The sequence below is a fragment of the Oryzias latipes genome, chromosome 19, assembly GCF_053564925.1.
Source record: "Oryzias latipes strain Hd-rR chromosome 19, Olatipes_Hd-rR_3.1".
Taxonomy (NCBI): Eukaryota; Metazoa; Chordata; class Actinopteri; order Beloniformes; family Adrianichthyidae; genus Oryzias; species Oryzias latipes.
This window is the reverse complement of record NC_136255.1, coordinates 8,144,714-8,168,485: the sequence shown is the minus strand read 5'-3', so window position 1 is coordinate 8,168,485 and position 23,772 is coordinate 8,144,714. Positions and strand designations below refer to the sequence as shown.

The following is a 23,772-nucleotide window of genomic DNA, read 5'->3' as shown; positions in this document are numbered from 1 at the left end:
GTGTGGGTCCCTCCGTGGACGGAGGTGCCAGACGAGGGGAGCTTCCCGGACCTCCGCGGCTTCTGGACGCAGCTGAACAGGAACAGACTGAGGGCCCTGGACAGGCTGTCTTTCGGACAGATCTGCCTGGAGACCAACGCGGCGTTCAAGCTCTGCGCGGCCGCCTGCCTGCCGGACATTTGCCCCCGCGTGCTGGACGCGCAGGGACGCTTCGCGTGCAAGGCGCTGGGCCGCCTTCTTTGTCAGGTGCGGGAAAAGGGCCTGAAGACCGCCGTCAAGGACGGTCAGATGTGCATTTCGGGCGTCGATTCTTTGAGTTTTTCGGGCCCCGAATTTAGAGGCGGCAACGACGCCGCTCACGAAATGCTCCAGCTTTGCTCGAACTGCACGTTTCCCGAACGTGGCGGGACGGGTCCCAGGAGCCGCAGGCTCTGCTCGTACAAATGCGCCCCCTCTCAGAACACGCAGCAGGGCAGGCGTGGACACGCTCGGCCCAAAAAGGTGAGCTCCGTCACCCTTTCTCTCGAAGCGGTCTACGACATGCTGGCTCTGTACGCGCCCGAGGCGCACCGGGGCTTCTGGGACCAGCTGGGCGAAGCGATGATGGACGCCTATGACAACGAAACGGTCGAAAAGACCAACGCGTTCGGGACCGCACAGGCCGACGGGGACGAGGAGATGGATCGGAGCGCTAGACTGGTGTTTTCCCTGGACTTCGGCGACGACCCGGTTCGCTCCCTGATACTCGAGGCGACGGCGGGAGTGGATCCTCTGAACGAGCTCTCGTTCAACAAATGCGCCATCGGGGGACAGCTCTTTCGCTGCACTGCGCCCTTGTACTACGGAGGGCTGGTGGCGAGAGCCTTCAGGCTCAGGGGAGACGACCCGCCGCGGGGATCTCTGGACCCTCTGCACGAGAGGGAGTCCGAGAGAGGCCCGGCGGACACTTTTCACGGGCCTCGCTTGAGCGTCTACTCGCCGGAGTACTCGGGCCTGCCGGTGAAAAACCTGAGCTCCTTCTGCGCCACGCGAACCGTGTACCACCAGGAGCGAATTCTGCTGAGGGAGGAAGACGGCACCCGCCGGCCCGTCGTCGAGCTGGAACCGGATTGGGAGTGGCTGGAAGCCTGCGAGGTGTTCAACAGACTGCACGGTCATGATGCGTTCACCGTCGAAAGCCTGAAACGGGACTACGCCGTGGCCATGACTGTGGTCAAGGGGGAGGACGCGTCCAGGGCGCCTATGAGATCGCGAAGGTTGGCCCGCGCGGTGAGCGTCTTGCGCAAGGCCGACGGTCGCGCCGCTCTGGAGATGAGAACGTGGCCTTCGACCCAGTCTCGCGCAGGTGAAACTCGGCACGAAGTGAGGACTTCTGGACTGAGAGGGATGGGCCGTTCGCGCAAACGGCTGACCTCCAGGTCAGTCTGCTCTGAGAGCCTTGACAAGCGACGGAGACGTTGACTAGGAACATCTGAGCGATTCGCTGGACAAATCTTTTGTATTTTTCCATTTTATTGTCTATGAGAGCGTCTCCAAGTCATGCTGTAATAAAAAAAAATCACCACGCAAAACCAATTCTGGGTGTCTTTGTGGCTTTTTTATTCGTTTTGTTATTGTTTTATTCCACAGCCAGTGAAAACCACACACAATGTTTGCAATAGCTTCTGAACCTATTGCTCGAACGCCAACCCTCTCCTCTCGTGACGGAGTTCTGGGCCCTTTTGGTTTCCAGCCTGGGTCAGCCCTAAATGTAAATCCCGAGGCTCTTCCCCTGACTGTTCGAGCGTGGGATTTACTCGTGGGGCAGCGTGCCGTAGTGAGGGGCGGCGGTATTTCCCTCTCAAATGCGTGGCTGGGGACAGCGAGGACTCCGATGGGCAGACTCTGAAACAGAATGAAGAGTGCAGTATCTAACAGCAGCACCGAAAGTGTTTCGCACGACTACCAGTCGCCTTTCTAAGCACCGTTTTTTTTTTAAAAAAAAAAGCACAGCTTCTTTTGCTTTTCATTTCTTTTTATCACTCTCCAAAGCTCGGCGGGGTCTCTGAGCCTGCTCTGAAGCATCTCTGTTCCCCGTTGTATGCCCACAAGAACAAAACAAAAATCTGGGTTCTTCTCAGAAGAGTCACACTCCACTGAGCTCTGCGGGCTGCAATTGCTTCAGGTGTGGGGCTGGAAAGCCAACTCTTTCTCCATTTCGCTGAGCTATCCCTGGGTTGAAATAAAAAAGTCATACCAAAACAAACAATTTCTGTGTTCGTTTGGATTTTCTGTCCCGTTTGATTTTTTTTTCTTTTATTTCACACCCATCGCAAACCTCACAGAACATTCAGAATAGCTTTAAATTTGTTGCTTGAAGGCCAACTCTTTCTCTTCGTTCTGCTGAGCTCTGGGCCGTTTCGGTTCACTCCCCGATCTGGCCCCGCATGTAATTCTGGCCGCTCGAGAGAGAAAAAACCTTTCCAAAAACGACCCATACGCCAGGCAGCCCTGCGTCTGTCAGGAGAGGCAGACTCAGGGGCAGGCTGCAACCTTTGGTCGAGACGAGTCACACGCCACGGAGCTGTGCGTCCTGTCGAGGGGAGCCCGCTCAGAGGCGGGCTGGAGCCTTTAGCAACCAGAGCCGCACAGCCTCGGAGCTCTTCTTCTGTCAGGAGAAGCCCGCTCAGGAGGCAGACGGGAGACTTCCTCTCAGACGAGTCACACGCCACAGAGCTCTGTGTCAGGGAGGGGCGACTCAGAGGCAGGAGGCAGGCTGGAGAAGTCATACAAAAACAAACAATTTCTGTTTTCATTTGGATTTTCTGTCCTGTTTTTTTTTTTATTTTTTTATTTCACACTCATTGAAAACCTCAAAGAACATTCCCAATAGCTTCAGGCGGAGAGCTCTAAGACCGACATTCTATTCAGTCTGCTGAGCTCTGGGCCATTTCTGTTCCCTCTCCGGGCTGCCTCGGGATGTAATTCTGACAGCCGGATTGAGAAAACCCTTTCCGAACACAAGCGTTCTGACTTTGAAGCAACTTCACGGGAGCTGCAGCGCAGCCCGCAGGCTGACCCTGTCCCCTCCGTCAGCACATGAAGCTTGACGGAAAGGCTCGGTTTGTGTGAAGCAAAAATCACGAGCGGCTCTGTGTGGAGTAAAGACACGGAGGCTCGTGTCAAGGGGGGGCCAACGCAGAGGAAGGCTGGAGCCTTTTGCGTCTGAGGCACACGAGCCTACAGGGGAGGGAATGAGAAGCAGGCTGGATCGTGCAGGGGAGCGACAGAAGGCAGGCTGGATCGTGCTTTGTCTGAGAGCGGCCCGCAGGCAGGCTCTGTGTGGAGTAGAGACACGGAGGCTCGTGTCAAGGGGGGGCCAACGCAGAGGAAGGCTGGAGCCTTTTGCGTCTGAGGCACACGAGCCTGCAGGGGAGGGAATGAGAGGCAGGCTGGATCGTGCAGGGGAGCGACAGAAGGCAGGCTGGATCGTGCTTTGTCTGAGAGCGGCCCGCAGGCAGGCTCTGTGTGGAGTAGAGACACGGAGGCTCGTGTCAAGGGGGGGCCAACGCAGAGGAAGGCTGGAGCCTTTTGCGTCTGAGGCACACGAGCCTGCAGGGGAGGGAATGAGAGGCAGGCTGGATCGTGCAGGGGAGCGACAGAAGGCAGGCTGGATCGTGCTTTGTCTGAGAGCGGCCCGCAGGCAGGCTCTGTGTGGAGTAAAGACACGGGGGGGCCAACGCAGAGGAAGGCTGGAGCCTTTTGCGTCTGAGGCACACGAGCCTGCAGGGGAGGGAATGAGAGGCAGGCTGGATCGTGCAGGGGAGCGACTGAAGGCAGGCTGGATCGTGCTTTGTCTGAGAGCGGCCCGCAGGCAGGCTCTGTGTGGAGTAAAGACACGGGGGGGCCAACGCAGAGGAAGGCTGGAGCCTTTTGCGTCTGAGGCACACGAGCCTGCAGGGGAGGGAATGAGAGGCAGGCTGGATCGTGCAGGGGAGCGACTGAAGGCAGGCTGGATCGTGCTTTGTCTGAGAGCGGCCCGCAGGCAGGCTCTGTGTGGAGTAGAGACACGGAGGCTCGTGTCAAGGGGGGGCCAACGCAGAGGAAGGCTGGAGCCTTTTGCGTCTGAGGCACACGAGCCTGCAGGGGAAGGAATGAGAGGCAGGCTGGATCGTGCAGGGGAGCGACAGAAGGCAGGCTGGATCGTGCTTTGTCTGAGAGCGGCCCGCAGGCAGGCTCTGTGTGGAGTAAAGACACGGGGGGGCCAACGCAGAGGAAGGCTGGAGCCTTTTGCGTCTGAGGCACACGAGCCTGCAGGGGAGGGAATGAGAGGCAGGCTGGATCGTGCAGGGGAGCGACTGAAGGCAGGCTGGATCGTGCTTTGTCTGAGAGCGGCCCGCAGGCAGGCTCTGTGTGGAGTAGAGACACGGAGGCTCGTGTCAAGGGGGGGCCAACGCAGAGGAAGGCTGGAGCCTTTTGCGTCTGAGGCACACGAGCCTGCAGGGGAGGGAATGAGAGGCAGGCTGGATCGTGCAGGGGAGCGACTGAAGGCAGGCTGGATCGTGCTTTGTCTGAGAGCGGCCCGCAGGCAGGCCGTTGAGCTGTGGCCCGTTTCTGTTCCCTCTTCGGGCTGGCTCCGCTTGTATCTCTGACAGCTCGAGTGAGAAAAACTCTTTCTGAATGCAACTCTTTCTGGCCAACGCGATGAGCCTTTTGCATCAGGAGGCATCCCCGAGTCACAACAAAGAAAATCATCATGCAAAAAATAAAAAATAAAACAATTACAATAATTTTTGGGTTCTTTTGGATTTTTTGCTCTGTTTTTTTTATTTTACATCTAGTGAAAACCTCACACGACATTCACAGTAGCATGAGGTGGAGAGCTCATTTGCAAAAACAATAAGAGATTTAGTGCTAGAAGGCCAACTCTTTCTCCATTCCGCTGAGCTTTTGGCTGTCTCGGTTCCCTCCCCAAGCTGGCTCCAGGGGAGGGAATGAGAGGCAGGCTGGATCGTGCAGGGGAGCGACTGAAGGCAGGCTGGAACGTGCTTTGTCTGAGAGCGGCCCGCAGGCAGGCTCTGTGTGGAGTAGAGACACGGAGGCTCGTGTCAAGGGGGGGCCAACGCAGAGGAAGGCTGGAGCCTTTTGCGTCTGAGGCACACGAGCCTGCAGGGGAGGGAATGAGAGGCAGGCTGGATCGTGCAGGGGAGCGACTGAAGGCAGGCTGGAACGTGCTTTGTCTGAGAGCGGCCCGCAGGCAGGCTCTGTGTGGAGTAGAGACACGGAGGCTCGTGTCAAGGGGGGGCCAACGCAGAGGAAGGCTGGAGCCTTTTGCGTCTGAGGCACACGAGCCTGCAGGGGAGGGAATGAGAGGCAGGCTGGATCGTGCAGGGGAGCGACTGAAGGCAGGCTGGATCGTGCTTTGTCTGAGAGCGGCCCGCAGGCAGACCGTTGAGCTGTGGCCCGTTTCTGTTCCCTCTTCGGGCTGGCTCCGCTTGTATCTCTGACAGCTCGAGTGAGAAAAACTCTTTCTGAATGCAACTCTTTCTGGCCAACGCGATGAGCCTTTTGCATCAGGAGGCATCCCCGAGTCACAACAAAGAAAATCATCATGCAAAAAATAAAAAATAAAACAATTACAATAATTTTTGGGTTCTTTTGGATTTTTTGCTCTGTTTTTTATTTTACATCTAGTGAAAACCTCACACGACATTCACAGTAGCATGAGGTGGACAGCTCATTTGCAAAAACAATAAGAGATTTAGTGCTAGAAGGCCAACTCTTTATCCATTCCGCTGAGCTTTTGGCTGTCGCGGTTCCCTCCCCAAGCTGGCTCCACATGTAATTCTGAAAGCTCGAGAGGGAAAAAAAAAAAAAAAAACCTTTCCTCAGGCCGCACCCTCAGAGGCAGGCCGGAGCCTTTCGCGTCTGAGAAACACAGGCAGCCCCCGCCCGCGAGTGAGCCGAGCGAGAGACAGGCTGGATGCCACGAGTCACACGGCAGAGCTGTGTGTCAGGCAGGGTTGGCTGAGCTGCGGACCGTTTCTGTTCCACCCCTGGGTTCGATACCCAGCTCGTGTTGTAATAAAAAAGTCATCACACAAAAGAAATTTTCTGTGTTCTTTTGGGTTTTCTGTCCCGTTTTTACTTCGTTTTCATTTTTATTTCACAGCCAGCAAAAACCTCACAGAACACTCTAGACAGCTACGGGCAAAGAGCTCGGTGGCAAACTTTCTCTTCACTCCGCTGAGCTCCGGGCCCGTTCGGTTCACTCCCAGAGCTGGCCCTGCACTTAATTCTGACCGCTCGAGTGAGAAAACAAATCTTTCCCAACACCAGCCACGCTCCGCAGAAATCCGTGTCAAGCAAGCTGCAGAAGCAGAAGCAGGCTGCGGTCTTTCGAAACAGATGTCACAAGGCACAGGGCTCCGCTTCTGTCGGGAAGTCCCCACTCGCAGGCAGGCTCTCTACGGAGGCTCTCTGCAGAGGCTCAGGGTGCACTCTCAGAGGCAGGCCGGAGCCTTTCGCGTCTGAGAAACACACGCAGCCCCTCCCGGGGGGAAATTCGTTTGGATTTTCTGTCCTGTTTTTTTCTAATTTTTATTTTACAGCCAGTGAAAACCTCACGGAACATTTGCGATAGATTCAGGCGTAGAGCTCTAAGAAGGACATTCTCTTCAGTCTGTTCAGCTCTGGGCCATTTCTGTTCCCTCTCCAGGGTGGCTCAGGATGTAATTCTGACAGCCGGAGTGAGAAAACCCTTTCCGAACACAAGCGTTCTAACTTTGAAGCAACCTCAAGGAAGCCGAGCTGCAGCGCAGCCCGCAGTCAGAGCCTGTCCCCTCTGACAGCACATGAAGCTCGACGGAAAGGCTTGGGGTGTGTGTAGGGAAAAATCCTGAGCGGCTCTGCGTGAAGTAAAGCCACTGAGCGCTGTTTCAAGGGGGGCCGAGGCAGAGGAAGGCTGGAGCCTTTCCTGTCTGAGGCACACACGCAGCCCGCGCCTGCAGGGGAGGAGAATGAGAGGAAGGCTGGACCGCGCAGGGGCAGGCTAGATCGTGCATTGGCTGAGAGCAGCCCGCACGCAGACCCTCTCCCCTCTGACAGCACATGAAGCTCCGTGGAGAGGCTCAGGTCGGGTGAAGGGAACCGCACGAGCGGCTCTGCGTGGCTCAGGATGTAATTCTGACCGCTCGAGTGAGAAAACCCTTTCAGAACACAATCCACACACCACAGAGCTCTGTGTCGGGGGGCAGGGGGGCATCCTCAGAGACAGGCTGGGGCCTTTCGCGTCTGAAAAACACACGCAGCCTGCGCCTGAGAGTGAGCTGACTGAGAGACAGGCTGGATGCCACGAGTCACACCGCAGCGCTCTGTGTCAGGGAGGGCCGACTTTCTCCATTCCGCTGAGCTCTGACCGTTTCGGTTCCACCCTGGGTTGGATACCCAGGTCATGTTGTAATAAAAAAGTCTTACAAAATAAAAACAATTTCTGTGTTCGTTTGGATTTTCTGTCCTGTTTTTTTATTTTTATTTTACAGACAGTGAAAACCTCACGGAATATTCGCGATAGCTTCAGGCGGAGTGCTCAAAGACCAACATTCTCTCCTTTCCGTTGAGCTGTGGTCCGTTTCTGTTCCCTCTCCGGGCTGGCTCCGCTTGTATCTCCAAATGTTCCAAATGTGAAGCAACCCCAAGGGGAGCCCAGCCCCAGAGCAGGCCGATCGCCTCCCCTCTGACAGCACATGAAGCTCTATGGGAAGGGTTTGATGTGTGGCTCTGCGAGTCACATCACAGCGCGCTGTGTCAGGGAAGCCGAATCAGAGGCAAACTGAAGCGTGTCGTTGATGAGAGGAGCTCGCAGGCCAATCCTATCCCAGAACGAGCAGCCGTGTGGCAGCTCGGCTACCCTCGCAAACCCACGCTGCTCGTTTCCAGGGCGCAGACCAGATCGCGAAGGCTGGCTAGCGCTACGAGCCTTTTGCATCAGAAGACATCCCCGAATCACACAAAAAAAAAAAAAACTATAATGTTTGGGTTCTTTTCGATTATTTGTTCTGTTTTTATTTTATTTTACACCCAGTGAAAATCTCACACAACATTCACAGTAGGTTTAGGTGGAGAGCTCATAGGATTCATAAGAGATTTGGTGCTACAAGGCCAACTCATTTTTTTCCCCTTCCGCTGAGCTCTCGGCTGTTGCGGTTCCCTCCCCAAACTGGCTCCACATGTAATTCTGACAGCTCGAGTGGGAAGAAAAAAAAAAAATCTTTCCGGACTCAAGCATTCTGAATGTGAAGATACCTCCAGAACGCCAAGCCTCAGAGCTTGCAGGCCAATTCTCTCCCCATAAAGCTTAGAATCCCTGCTGACTCTGTTTATCCACTCGAACGAGGACAGAGTTGGCCTGTGGGCGCTGAGAGGCTTTGCGAGCTCAAACCAGCCCTGTTTGTAGGCCTTTCTTTGTGAATCGAACACGTTGGATCGAAATATCCGTACCTTCGCGTAGACCCCTCAAACCCTTTCAACAGTTTTGCTTCTCGAATGTTCACACAGACACACGCGCACACAGACACCTTTGTACGACAGCAGTTCTCAGTTTTATTTTCAGAGGACATACAGGGCGGCACAGAGGACAGACTCGCTGATATCAAAACAGAACAGATTTTCAGTTACTCGAGTGGGAAACGAGGCATCAGGTCGCGCTACCAGACAGCTCGATCCCTTTCACTGGGACGCGTCTGTGTCGCCGTCCCTTCCCTGGCGCTCGGAGCAAAGGGGGCAAAAGGGGACAGTGCAGCCTCTGCAGATGCTCTTTCCGCAGCTCTTGCAGGAGATCAGCGTCTTTGTGTCCTTGGAGCGCGGGCATATCTGACATCGTTTTCTTTTGCCCTCGCTGCGCGCGCTCGTCCCGCCGGCTTCTTGCATGCTGACCATTAGATCGTAGGCCGGCCTTGCGCGAGGAACACGCTTCCTGCGAAGTACGAGCGGTCTGACGAGATCTTTGCCCAGCTGCTCGAGGAAGATTCTCCTTCGGTTGCGGTTCCACGGCATCCAGTCCGGGTGCATTTCCCTCCATATCACGTAAGCGTTGTACGCCGACATGTCGATCATGTTGTGGAACATGGCCAAGGGCCAGCGCTTGGTCATTCTCCTGCAGCTGTACGTGGCCAGCAGTTTGTCCAGGTTGTCCACGCCGCCCTTGGTTTTATTGTAATCCAAGATCATCTCTGGTTTTTTGTCCCTGCGTTCGTGGCATATTTTGACCCTCGAATGCTTCGTGCTAAGGAGCAGGACGTTTTTGTTCTTTTTGGGCACGTAGGAAACGGCCGCGGCACAGTCCGTAAAGGCGAACCTGGAGGAGAGTGCTTCTCGTCCGCGGGCCGATGCGAGCTCCGGAGGCAGTTCGGGTTTGTTGCTTTTGATCGTACCGAGCAGGGTGATGTTCCGTTTCAGGAGCTCGGTGGCGAGCGCGTACGAAGTGAAGAAATTGTCGCACGTGACGTTACGGTGCTCCAGTCCCCGGGTGAGATCCGAAACCACTCGGGACGCAAGGTTTGTCTCTCGAGCACCCGAAGCCAGCTTGCCCATGTACGGTTGGACCCTCCAAGCGTAGCTCGTCCTTGCGTCGCAAGCGACCCATAGTTTGAGGCCGTACTTGGTAGGCTTGCTGGGAATGTACTGTCTGAAAGAACAACGTCCTGCGTAGAGAAAGAAAAACAAAAGGAAGAGTTAAGACAGACGCAAATACGTCAAGGATACCCTGAGAACAGTAAAAAGGGAGGCTGAAACCGCACCTTTGAAAGGAACCATTCGTTCGTCCACAGTCACCTCGGGTCCGATGTCGTAAAGCCTGGGCAGCCGATAGCACCACTCTTCCCACACCTCTCTGACTGCGGCCAATCTGTCCGAAGCGCTCCTAGAGGCTCTCGTGCTTCGATCGTCGAACCTGAGCGTCGCAGAGCGCTGGTAAAAGCTTCTAAGGGACATGGTTGCCCCGAAGATCGGTCGTCCGCACTCGGGCTCCCACAGGCTCACCAACGCTTCGCCTCGAGACCTGTACACCCCGGCCAAGATCAGCAGTCCCACGTAGGCCCTCAGTTCAATCTCGTCCATGGGTTTCGGAGTCTTTAATTCGTGGGCCTTATCGGCGCTATGGCGGTTGGTAGCTATCAAAATCAGTCTTTCTACATTTGGAGTGAAAAACAAAAGAAAAGAAGACAGGATGTCTCGAGCCCCCTCCCTCGCCTCAGTGGTAGGCCCTGAGGCCTGGTGAGGAGGGGACGCCCGGACGCTCGACCGATCACGCTCGTTCGCTGACCACTTTATTTCACCGTTCTTGGAGGAAAATGTATCCGGGTACACGCTCGCGCTCTCTGCGGCTGGTTCTTCCTCTATGTCTTCCTCGGCGTCTTCCTCAACGGCTTCCTCGACGTCTTCCTCGCCCGATGACCTGGGGCCCCGGTGCTGTTCCTCCGTTTCACTTTGAGAACCATCGAGCTCGTCCACGTCCGTTTCACACTCGTACAAATCCCAATCGGAGGGTTCGTCGCCTCTGCCCTGCCCTTCCAATTCATGCTGAGGACCCCCGGGCTCGACCGCTCCATCGTCAGGCATGTGGGCCTCGTCCCGCGGCGGATCGGATCGCCTGTCCTCGAGAGTTTCACGGCCGACCTGACCGCGGCCCCATCTGTCTCCGTCTCCCCCGCCCTGCCCTTCCGAGTCGTGCCGAGGACCCTCGGGCTCGACCGCTGCCGCATCAGGCTCGAGGGCTTCGTCCCGCGGCGGATCGGATCGCCTGTCCTCGAGAGTTTCACGGCCGACCTGACCGCGGCCCCCTCTGTCTCCGTCTCCCCCGCCCTGCCCTTCAGAGTCGTGCCGAGGACCCTCGGGCTCGACCGCTGCCGCATCAGGCTCGAGGGCTTCGTCCCGCGGCGGACCGTGGCCCCCTCCGTCTCCCCCGTCTGAGTCCGAATCCCAGTCGTAGGGTTCGTAGCGGCCCGGCTTCGGGGCCCCGCGCTGCCCTTCCGAGTCGTGCCGAGGACCCACGGGCTCCAACGCTGCCGCATCAGGCTCACGGGCTTTGTCCCCCGGCGGATGGGATCGCCGGCCCGCGCGAGTTTTGCGGCTGACTCGACCGTGACCCCCTCCGTCTCCGTGTCCCCCGTCTGAGTCCGAATCCCAGTCGTAGGGTTCGTAGCGGCCCGGCTTCGGCCCCCCGCGCTGCCCTTGCGAGTCGGGCCGAGGATCCTCTGGCTCGACCGCTCTTGTTCCCCGCTTGTGGGCCAGGGGCCTCGACCTGCTTCTTAGTGTTCTTTTGCGGCCTTTGTTCATCCTTAGCGCCGCCTATGACCTTAATGTACATGGATGAGCAAGCTCGAGTACGCCAATCATCCTTTCGGTTGACACACGACGAACTCCAGCGGTAATTTAGAGATGGCTTCGAGAGTTGAAATCGACATTGTGTGGTGTAAATACAGACGTGCCCGAATGAAATAAAACTCTGAAAACTGCACTGGTGTGTTTGAATTTACTTTTATTGTTTCCATCGTGTTTGTTCACTTATTTTTTTTTTCTTCTTCATTTTTTACACAGAAATTGGAATTGAAATGAAATACATCTCGCCCCTGTATCAACTTTCAAGACACAGACTCTGGGTCATCCTCTTATTGTGTTTGTTCGCTCGTTTTTTTTCTTCTTCATTTTTTACACAGAAAATGAAATGAAATACATCTCGCCCCTGTATCAACTCTCAAGACACAGACTCTGGGTCTTCCTCTTCTATGAAACGCACGACTCCGTCGTGCACATGAAACCCATAATGGGGACCGATCCGGGGACCCTTCAGGGTCCACAGGTCGCACACGTATTTGAGCGTCCTGCACATGATTTCAAACTTTTTTCCAGTCCAATGCTTTGAGCTCGTAGACTTGGGGACTCCTGTGAGGCTGGCCAACTGTTCGCCCATGGCGCGAAACTCAAGGGACCTTTCGCTCCCTCCGCCATCCTCTCCGTCCCGGGACCACAGCGCGGTCACGAGCTTGGCGCACCAAGAGCTGAACTTCTCTCGGTTGCGTATCGCGCCACTCAGCAACCTTTTGATTCCCAGCCCCACTGGAGTGAAGCTGTAGTCTGTTCCGCAGAGGGCCATGAACAGCAAGTGTTTGGATCGGACGCTCTGGTCCTCCTGCGCTCTGGCTTTGGCTCTCAGGAACAGGTGCCTTCCGGAGCGAGCCAGTCTGAGGTAACGGGCGTGAGTGGACTCCGGAATTGCTCCGTCCGCGTAGGCTTTGGCCGTGCGCTTGAGCCCAGCCGTGATCTTTACCTTGGTCTTCTGGGGGTCGGATCCGATCTCTTGTTCTGCTTCGCCCTCACGGTCGACCTCTGGCTCGCGGGGGCGCTTAGATCCCCGCTCGACCGAGCGTGCTGCGTTACCGAAAAGTTGCGACGAGGGCGCGTTCCCCGCGCCTAAGACTTTCGGGTCATCCGCGCCGCACAGGACCGTGAAGGCGAAGCGTAACGTGTTTGCGCTGCGTGTGCCGGGGGGGTACGTTTTCTGGCTCTCCAGTGCCAGTTCGCTCAGTTTGCTCCTCGCGTCAGACTCGAAGAACGCGCTCAGGAAAGCGACGTAAACCGAGCCTCGAACACCGCCCCGGTACAAGAACTCGTACACTGAGAGTTTGAACGCCTCGCCCCCGTGGCTCTCCAGAAGGCGACCCAGATCGGCATGTCTTTCCGCCGCGCCGTTGGGCAACAGGTGGTGCTCTGCGGAGCCCAGGTCGCACAGTGCGCTCAGCCAGTCGTCTGTGGCACCCGGCGCTCTGTTGGCGGTCCGTCGGACCGCTGGCTCGACAAGGAGCTCGCCGAAGGGCGATTCGTGCATGGCTCTGTCCTCAGTGTAGCTTTTGTTGTCCAACCTCAGTGTCAGGCCGGGCCGTCCGCTCGCAGCGAGCACGGCTATCAGATCTGTGTCCCCTGTGCACACTGTCACTGAGCCCGTCAGGGCGTTGGCCAACTCCACCATCAGCGTGTCGGCCTCCGTTTCTCGACACTCGACGCAAGCCTTTAGCAAGCCCTGGAGCCGCTCGTCTTCCGGGCTCCCGAAAGCTGTCAAGAAAACTCCAGGCGTCCCCTCAGGCCTGTAGGTCTTGCCGTCGCAGAAGCTCAGATCCACGATGGGAAAATGGAGGGTCTCGATTTTGAAGTGGTCTGGCTCCGTGAGTGGACTGGCCCCCTCTCCCCCGCGCTCCTCGCGCTCGTTGTGGAACGAGACCAGGTTGCTGGCGCGCTCGCCGGCGGTCTCGGCCCAGCGCGACTCGCCTACCGCCCCCGTGACTAAGAAAAAGCTGTCTCTCATGCCCACGTCGGCCAACAGTTTCATCGTGCCGTACTCTATCTCGGCCAGGTGAGCCTTACAGAACTTCAAGTGACCAGGGACCGTCCTGTTGGCCCTTTCTTCCCTCACGCTAGGCTTCTGCGCCCCCGGACCGTCTTTTACGAGCACGACGCATCGGCCGTGGGCCCTCTCTCTGACGTACCGGGATGCGAAATAGCTCGCCATCCTCGCGACCGACATCTCCGGTTCGCTCTCCGTGTAATCGCTTTCTCTGACTGTGTGTATGACCATGAGATGGTCTATCAGGATCCAGTCCTGCTGTTCGCTGGGTTTCTCGATGACTTTGAAAGGGGACACGTCTGGGTTGGCCAGCATGCCGTGGAGCGCTTGGTGCCTCAGACCCATGTCAGTTCTAGTTGTCCGTCAGTTTCCATCCAGCGCTCGAACATGCGTGGCTTTTTATTGTGTGTCATGCCTGCGCGGGAGCCGTTTTTGGCTCCGACATGATGCGGACCCAGGACCCCTGGGGGCCCCGCTCGTCTCGGAGGAGGAGGGTATTGGGTGCGGTGGACGGCCTTGCGATCCCTCATCGGGGTAACGTCTCTGACGCACTCTGGCCTTTTCTCGGTTGAACATGACGTTCCTGTAACAGAGGTCCTTTGGGTCGATGCTCGCCCTGCCGCCAGAGCCTGGCTTCGGATAGGCCTGCACTCTCACGTTGACACAGGTCGGCGTGAGGCAGTTGAGCACCTGCGGACAAAGGCAGTTTATCCAGGGGAACTTGGTGCGCAGCGTCTTGGTCACGGAGGGCCTCAGACAGCTCCTTATGGTGACTGTGTTCGTGCCTGGCCTCACGATCACCAGGTAAGCGTTTGAGCGCTCCGCCACGCTCGGGTACGTGAGCGAGAACATCGTCCAGGTCAGCCACAGCTGGGCGTTGTACCGCCACAGGGTAGGGGCATCCAAGACGTCGCTGTTTCGGGTCTTGAGCTCTAGGAGGGCCACGGTGTCGGTCGTTGCATCGTGAGCCAGCAGGTCGACTTCCGTGTAGAAGGTGTTCCGTCCAGGCAGTGGCCCGCAGCCCCGGGTGCAGCCGTTGTGGTACGTGCTGCCGCCTCGGTCGGGCGTGGGCACGCCGGCCACTTTGAGGCCCGCGCAGATCGGCTTGAGGCGCAGGGCCTCGAGCTGGGCGAGCAGGAGGCGAGACACGGGCCCGGTCTCTGAAGCAGCCTTCTTTCCGTTGAACACGTCCTTGCACTGAGCGTCTACTGCGTTTCCTATGCCCCTGGACATGCGGCTCCTGTCCCAGGCGCGCCTGCACGACTCAAAGTTGAGAGAGCCGTATGCCAGCAGGCGTCTCAACTCGCCCTCAAACTTACGGGCTGGGTCATCAGGCGCGTTCAGGATGGCCAAGTGATGAGACAACCAGCCGAGCGGGTTTCGTCGGTCACGGACGAGGTGGCTAAAAAACCTAGCGTATAGGTCCACACATATCATGTTGTGAGATCGGACGCCTCTCCTGCGGCGCGCGATCGAATCCAAGGTCCTCGTGATGCCGCGGACCCTGTACCACCGGTCCTGCGTCACGGCCTTCGCCTGGAGGTCTCTTCTCGACCCTCTGAACTCGATCACGGGCCTCCCGAGCTTCATCGTATTAAATGTCTCGGGGTGGACCAAGACGCTGTGCGGCAGTAACCGTTAAAGGGGGGTAGGTAACCTATGCTGGCTCGGCCCTCTCGTGCGCAGGACGCGACCCCGTCTGCCCACCTCTGCTGGGCGGGATGCAGCGGACCAGGTCCGGCCTCGTCGGAGGCTTCGATTCTTTGATTTCGTCCGGAAAAGAGATGTTGATGGGGAGGAAGTCCAACCCCGTACTGAGCGTTGCCAGGTTCAGGGGAAAGTTGGGGGCCGCCATCGCGGTCATCACCTCTCTCATTGTCGGGTTCCTCGCCTTGCCCAACAACATCCTCTACCTGATAGATAGCAGTCACGCCGTGAGGGGGAGCGCTCGGGACGTCTCCTTCGGCTCCTCTACGGCTCAGGAGAGGAGTAGCTACGATCACGCTTACATACACGGCGGCATAGCTGTGATAACCATGGGCTGTCTGGCGATGGTCGTGAGCGTGGTGCTGAGCTTTTTCGCGGCCAAGAGCAAGCGCAAGATGGACGACGCCGAGGAAGGAACCAGAAGGCTCAACAAAAGCACCCGGACGGTGCTGGCCTGTCTGATCATGATGAATCTGGAGCTGTTCATGGCAGTCGTCTCTGGTTGCATGGAGCTCTTGTACAGGCCGCTGATTCGTGACGAACACAGGATGCACAACGTGGAGTGCGCCATAGCAGTGTTCAACATTCTCATATACGCCATGTACGTGATCACCATGGTGCTCACCTCCACAGTGCTCAAAGAGAGGCAAGGCGACGGGAGAAATACAGACGCCTTCATGTCACACAACGCTCATCGAGACGGTCTTAATGCTGCCAAAACATACGGGGATGGCGACTACTATTCACAGTCCAGCCTGTTCCTGTGAAATGCGCTAGCAGTGAAAGGACTCTGTGCTGGCAGACGCTTTGAGTGTGTGAAATATAGTTTTTTTTTTTTAGTTTTAAAAATGCTTTTGCTTTTTTTTTACTGTTGCTTGTGCTACAGTAAACTTGCCTGTGAAACTCAATAAAAACAATGACGGGGTTGATGTGTTTTGTTTGTTGTTTTTGTTTCTTTCTTTCAACTATGTTTTCACTCCAGCAAGGCATGAGTCAAGTAAACTTTATTTATAAAGCGCTTTTGTGACAGCAGAGGCTGACCAAAGTGCTTAATGATGAAAGATAAAACAAGACAACGATCCAAAATGAACAACATAATACAAAAGTAATAAAAATCAGTACAATCACCAACTCAAACTAAGTTAAAAGCCAGTGAGAAAAACTGAGTTTTCAACTTGGATTTAAAATCATTCGAAGAATTGGCCTGCCTAACCTGCATGAGCAGTGCATCCCACAAGCTGAGGCCAGCAAAGGAAAATGCCCCATACACTCTGAGTTTCCCCTGTGTCCTTGGCACATCCAGCAGCAGCTGGTCAGCTGATCTAAGAGGAATGCAGCTGTAGCAGCTCAGAGAGACAGGGCAGAGCCAGACTGTTTAAAGATTTAGAAACAAATAAAAGAATTTTAAAATGAACAGTCAGCCAGTGTAGAGAAGTCAGAACTTGAGTAATATGCTCTCTGTTCCACATGCCAGTTAACAAACATACAGCAGCGATCTTTGCCAGTTTGAGACAGGATAAGGACGAGTGAGAGATGGAAAGAGAGTTACACTGATCCAGTCGAATAGAAATAAAGGCGCGGATTACTGTGTCAAAGTGCTTTATTGATAAAAACAATTTGACTTTAACCCTTCCGCTCCCTTAGGTTGGCATGTGCTTTGGGGTCTGCATGACCCCCCTCCAAAAAAATATAACTCCCTCCGCTGTTTTACAGGGCATAAGTGACCCCACGAGGCATTTCTCGGTGGCCAGCACGAAACCCATTCCCTCCGCTGTTTTACAGGGCATAAGTGACCCCACGAGACAATACATTATTTTTTTTTTTTTCCCCTCCATCCTCTCCGCTGTTTTACAGGGCATAAGTGACCCCACGAAGCATTTCTCGGATGCCAGCACGAAACCCATTACTCAAACACCGGCAAAGCTACCGAGATTTAGCGGCCTGACTCCTCTTGAGCCTTTCCTTGCCCAAGTGGATTTAGCTGCCTTGCATGATGGATGGAGCAGCAGGGAGACGGCTATCCACCTGGCCCTTGCTCTGGAGGGTCCAGCACTTCAGGTTTTAGTAGACTTGTCTGCAGACGAACATAGTGACCTACAAGCCATTACTGGGGCCCTAAACAGAAGGTTTGGCCAAAGAGTGTCCAGTGAGCAGAGCAGAGAGCAGCTGATCAGACGACAACGACGTAGTGGAGAGAGTCTGGGAGCCTATGCCGCTGACATTCAACTACACATACGACATGGCTACCCTAACTTTCCAAGTTCTGCCAGGGAAGAGCTAAGCCTTCATGCATTTCTGCGGGGTCTGACACCTGAACCTCTGCGCCAACACGTGTGTCTCTCCTTTCCCACCAGCCTGGGGGAGGCGCTGAAAGGAGCTGAACAGGCGGAGGACGTTTTGTGTGCTGGGTCAACTGAGAGATCCCCACTGGTGAGGGCTGCTGACCATGAGTTGGAGGACTCTGCGCAGGACGAGCTCAGTCAAGCTCAAGCTGTTCGAACCCAACGGCGCCGGATGCCGCCCAATTGCTGCCACCGCTGTGGAGAACCAGGACATTTTGCCAGAGACTGTCCAGCACCCAGTCCCAGAGCCAGACCTCAGGCCCTTCAGGGGAAACACCAGCGGGGTGAGGCAGTAAGGGGATCCTCACCCCAAACCACAACCCCCCTTGGAACCATCACTCCAATGGTAGATCACTGTGGCCCAACACATGGATTATATTTGGACTGTTCCATTGGTGGCCAGCCCTGCAGTGCATTGGTGGACACAGGGTCCACCAATGCCAATGCAGGGTCCAGTGACATCAGGCTCTCTCCCAGAGAGTTGGATTCATACTGAGACTGCACTGCTCACAGTGACAGGTGAGCGAACCATCATGCCAGGGAAGAAATTGTTATCGGTGGCAGTTGGGGCTATTAAGTCTAAACATGAGTTTTGGCTGGCTGACATCCAAGATGACTGCATTAGAGGGCTTGACCTCCTTTGTCGCTGGCGGGCATGCGTTAATGTCCCACAATCCTCACAGCAAACCTGCACAAAAACCGCGTCAGAGAATGGTGGAAGCAGACTCAGGGCTGGGCCTGGTCATGGTGACACACCAAAGAGAATACCAGTGCGTGTTCGCCACCAGCCTGTTAACTTACAAGATTTTGAAATTGATGACATTTAAGGGTTGTGAGGACACTTAACCCTCTAAGAGGGGGGGCTGTGTAGTGATCCTGTCGATGTGGCTATCCTGCCCATGGCAGGAATGCAGTATGGGAGTTTTCTGTTTGCTTTGTTGAAACCATGAGTGAGTTGGGTATCTCCAGTAAAGACATTTTCAATGTTGGTCTGTTCTGTTTAGTTCTGAAAAGGCCTAATAAATGGTTAATCTGAGGACATTGGACTCTGTCATTTCATTTGTGCCTCCTAAAACAACAGCTGCCTGGGGTCATGCGGCACGGGTCAGCTCACTTTTCAGCCTGCTAAAACAGTTTAGGTGACAGGCATTAGCACCTTGCTATTTAGCATAGCTGCATTCTGCTCCATCCTGACCTACGTGAGAGAGCAGCCGCCACAGTATGTTTCTTTTTAAAAAATGACAGACACATGCCTAGTATCTTGGCGGTTTATTTCTGAACAAACACATTAAATCTAGACAAATTTGTATCTACTTTTATGCATTATAAATCAGACATGTTTGTCATTATCAGAGCACAGCAGATTCGTAAATAGTCTTCGTAAAATGTTCATATTTATTCATTTATTTTTTATTTTGGAAAATCAGCGTTAAGATAGTAGTTTGCCTCCACACCAGGCGGTGGCGGTAATGCACCATTCTGTTTTCTTCTCGAGCTGCAGGAACCGACAGCGGAAGCTGTGAGGACTGTGTCCGAATTACCGCCCTAACCCCTAACTACTAAAACCCTATATAGTGCGGCACTATATAGTTCTCTATATAGTTCTTTGAATTTTCAAAGCAATTCGGACACCCGTGCTCACTAGTTTTCTCTTTCGGGTGTTTTCAAATGGCGCTTGGCACGGAAACAAAGTGGCGCATTACCGCCACCACCTGGTCTGGAGGGGAACTACTTCTATTTAACGCGGAGAATGACACCCATTTGTCAAATTAAAAATATAATAAATATGAACATTTTATGAAGACTATTGATGCATCTGCTGTGTTCTGATCATGGAAAACGTGGCTGATTTATAAATAATAAAATTACAAACACATTGGTGGTGATTTTATGTATTTGTTGATAAATAAACCCCTATGTTATTACTCCATGGCAATATTTATTTTTGTGCCGCTGAACGATTTACAGGCTCTTGCGAGGAGGCATTTTTTTCTGTAGTTTTCTCTTCTACCTTACTGAAAATAGCTTTATATATGAATCTGTCCGTGTTCCTGGCAATAATTCAACCGTTTTTCATGGGATCAAACCAAAAACGAGCAGATATGCAGCATCACAGGACGGCAAGGAGAAGCAGACGTCTCAGAAGATTTCATCTGGATGCCCCTGACCAGACATAAACCATCTGTAAGTTAAACTTAAAGTTTTTTTATTAGTTCAATTTAAGCATTTGTCACTAATTGTGCTCAAGATTACACAGTCTGCTGGGTAAGAGTTTAAAATTATTTTTCAACACTGGACTATGAACTGTATAGTCTAACTACATGAAACACTTGTGAGTTCAAAGTTTAGTATTTTTTATTCAGAGTCAAACCATATCACTTGTTTTAAACAAAAATACTTTAATTTTTAAATATTTATATAAAAATCCAAAAACCCAGCCAAAAAAAAAAACACGAGATTTTCCAGCATTAATAAATACGTCATAAACTAAAATGTAAGACATCAGAATAAAATGAAACATTCAAAAAAATCAGATTTAATTTTCTCAATGAAATAATTATTTTTCTATTTTACAAGTTCTTCCACGTCTCTACTGCTTTGCAATGAAACATTCAAAAAAATCAGATTTAATTTTCTCAATGAAATAATTATTTTTCTATTTTACAAGTTCTTCCACGTCTCTACTGCTTTGCAAACATAAAGGTGTCTGTCGTGGCCCTTCACGCTGACGCTCAGTCCGACACAAAACCAGACCGGCAGACCTGCAGGTCGGTTGACCCGCAGGACCATTGAGCATCTGGTGGAGCAGCTTCCGGTTCCTCACACTCTGGGGGGGGGGCACAGGAGACTGAGGTCCTGGTGTTTCTTTTCTGGCTGGCATGTGGCACATCATACAGTGTGGTAGCCAGGGCCTTTGACATGCCACGGTCCACTGTAAGTGACATTGTCCACAGGACGGCAGACCGCATCCTCCAGCTGATAAGCAGGGTCATCCAGCATCCAGTGGGAATGAACTGCCATTAGTCACCTCTGGTTTTTTAGCAGCTTGCTTGGTCTTCCACCTTCCAAAAGGTCGTGGGGAGCATTGATGGCTGCCACTGAAGAATAAAGGCCCTAAAAGAAAATGCAGCTTGTTATTTTAACAGGAAGCTTTTTTATTCCATTCAACTGCAGGCTGTATGTGACTCCAAGCCAAATATAGAGATATTTTTGTTGGGAATCAAGGATCAGTCCACAGTTCACAGGTTCTACGTAAAAGCCCAATTTATGTAAATCAAACAAACCCACCTGAAGGATCCTTTTGGGTGATGGTGGGTATCCCTGCATTGCTCATCCCATCACGCTGCTGACACCCTACAGGGAACCCATGAGGAATGCGGTTCAGGCCCGTTACAACCAGCACCACACCAAGGCACGCTCTGTGGTGGAGAGAGAGCATTTGGCAAATGAGCAGGAGAGCAATATTTCTGGGGGCACTGGAAGTAAAACCAACCTTTGCGATGAAAATCATTGCCTGCAGTTCAGTTCTGCACGATCTGTGCATCAGCGAAGGGGACTGCTGGGAGCCACAGATGTTGAGCCACAGCAGGAACCAGTAGGACGGGTAAAGTGGCGTCCGTCTGCGAGGACAGATCTCTGCTTTCCTTTTAGCTCCAACTGTGACACACATGACTCTAGAAGACCAGGATTATTGTTAAGATGTATAAAATAAATGTTAACATATAAAACGAAAATGTAAATATGTACATTTGATATTTATATGAAAATCCTTTTGAGATTGTTAAAAATGGATCAGATTTAAATAATACATGTAAATAATTCATTTTTGTTCATGCATTTATTAAACAAATTGCAAAAACAACGACGATGTTACATTTTGTCAACAATATTTTAAACTCAGGTAAGCTTAACAGACTCTCCTGTCACTCTTTGTCCCTTCTTGCTCTCTCCTCCTCTCCTCTCCCCTTTTAACAACAACCTTTACCCCAACATGACAACGATTACAGTTTAATGATAAATAAATACAAATCTGATCAAGTGTCTCTCACTCCCATCCGGCACGAGCTTGCCTGATAACAAACAGGCTATCTTTCTCCATCCACAGATGGATCAGATTTTCCTCATCCTCGTCTGTCCCTACATATATAAACACATTTTAAAAATGTGTTAATAACTTATGACTATGGTTAGAACTCACTGCTTTTTGATGTACTATTTTCTTTAAACTTTATTAACAAATATTGCACATACAAAATACCAAAAACAAAACTCCACACTGTGCAAAATACAATATTCACGTTTGCCAGGAGAATGAACAAAAAACAAAAACCATAATAATAACTATGTAAAACTGGTTATGCAAAAATAAAACAAAAATAATAAAGGCATAGGAATTTGTTAAAGTTTCAGGAGAGACCAAGCTTCAACTGTTCTGACAGCTTTTTTGTTAGTGGAGGATTTTATACTGTTCACATACAACACCATTTCTTTCTGAAAAACATAAAACACTGGTTTCTTGTTGGAATATTTACACTTATGTATAAAGTGTTTAGCCATAATTATGAGTAAATTAACTACATATAATTTATCTGCATTAAGTTTTTCTTGTGTAAAATATCCAAAAATAATATGCTCATAAAATAATCTATAATCTACACATAGATGAGTTCTTATAAAATGTATCAAATCTTTCCAAAATAGTTGAGTAAAGGAGCAATACCAAAAAAGATGAGGCACAGTTTCTGGTGAGGAATGACAGAATGAACAGTTTATGTCCAGATCTTTTTTGAATTTGGTAAAGAAGTGTTTCACTGGATAAAATTTATGAAGAATTTTGAAAGAAATTTCTCTGATTTTGTTGGTGATGAAATACTTTTGGGGCAGGGTCCAAACCTTTTCCCACTGAATTCTAAATCCAAAGCTGTTCCAGTATGAGATAACATACGGTTTTGTGGCAATCTCATTTTGAAACAGAAAACGGATAATTCGATTATTCCTGCTAGTTGAAAAACAAATCTTTCCACACCACAAATCTGTTAATTTGGGAGGAGAACATGGAGTATTTGAAGGAGTACTGCTACACAGAAGTCTAACACCACCTGGGATGGCCCCAGTAACCAATGCAAACTCTGCAGGTGAAACATGCAGACCATAGGTGGACAGAAACTCATCGTATGACATCAGGTTACCATGTGGATTAATCAGCTGTGTTACAAGAGAAATGTTCTTTTCAAACCAATTTTCAAGTAAAATACTCTTGTTTTTGTGTAGAATATCTGCGTTATTCCAAATATAGTAGCGACGAGGAGAAAAATTATGTTTGTAGATCAAAGTCCATGTTAATAAAACCTGCTTATGAAAATTAGACTGTTTTAAGGGAATTTTCTCTATTTTTTGATGTACTATCAACAGCGTTTGTTTTTAGCCTTCAATGCTAATTCGCGCTAGCGTTAGCTTTAGCATTACCGAAATTGATGAGCTTCAAAACAATGTAGATAAATATTAACATATTAAACAAGTCACCTTACGTATTTACAAATATATTTTACAACATATACAAGATACTTTTAAATATACTTACATTTTTAAGTCCTCTTTCTAGCGCAACCGTCTGCCATCTTCGAATAATTCAAACACAGTACGGTTTTAATAGACCTTTTTCACACTTCCGCATTTTTCGACCGGAAATACGTCAATGACAACTTCCTGTTAGCACAGCAGCACATATGAAGAATGGCAGAGTCGAAGAGTTGAAGTTTCTGTTGTGTTCCAGGCTGTTCGTCTTCCAACCAAAAACAGCCCGGCCTTTCATTTCATTATTTTCCTGTGGATCCAAACCTGAAACCCGAATGGATACAGGCGATCCGAAGAGAGGAAGGGCATAGTTTTAATGTAAACACAGTTAGCATCGTCTGATGCCGGCACTTCGCTCCGGATTGTGATGCGGCTGCGTCGTTCGTCGCCTGAAGAGTGGACCGCGGTCAAGTGAGCCGACATCTGTGGAAGTGCGGTCTCGCTAGCCGTCACCGACTTTTTGCATGCGCGTTTACATCATAGTTTACGGTACACACGGCCAGCGAGCTGAAAAGACGTATAAAACGCTACTATAACCCATCATATCACAGTTACCTATGATCAAATAACATGTACTGTGCTCTGACATCTATGAGAGCTATTGCAAGCCCTATATTGTTATTTGATGTACAGATTTATTCATTTAGATTGCATGTCTGACCATTCTATAATAAACTACCATAAATAAAGTGTTTTGTTTGAAATATAATCAATCAGACAGATTCTAAAAGTGTGTTTGAACACTAACAAGAGTGTTTTGTGTGTTGTTGAGCA

The 23,772-nt window shown here is 51.8% G+C and overlaps 1 long non-coding RNA gene across 2 annotated transcripts; it reads right to left on the bottom strand.

Annotated features, from left to right (window-relative positions):
- Positions 1 to 1,746: 1,746 nt before the first annotated feature.
- LOC144987922 (uncharacterized) lies at positions 1,747 to 23,459 on the bottom strand. 2 transcript variants are annotated; one of them, XR_013651612.1, is made up of 5 exons: positions 23,006 to 23,459; positions 20,918 to 21,098; positions 20,713 to 20,843; positions 20,453 to 20,538; positions 1,747 to 1,884 (listed from the first exon to the last, which is right to left on the bottom strand). It is a non-coding gene; the product is annotated as an uncharacterized LOC144987922 (long non-coding RNA). The 2 variants fall into 2 exon arrangements; XR_013651611.1 differs by lacking the exon at positions 1,747 to 1,884 and adding an exon at positions 19,610 to 20,356.
- Between the last annotated feature and the right edge of the window lie 313 nt (positions 23,460 to 23,772).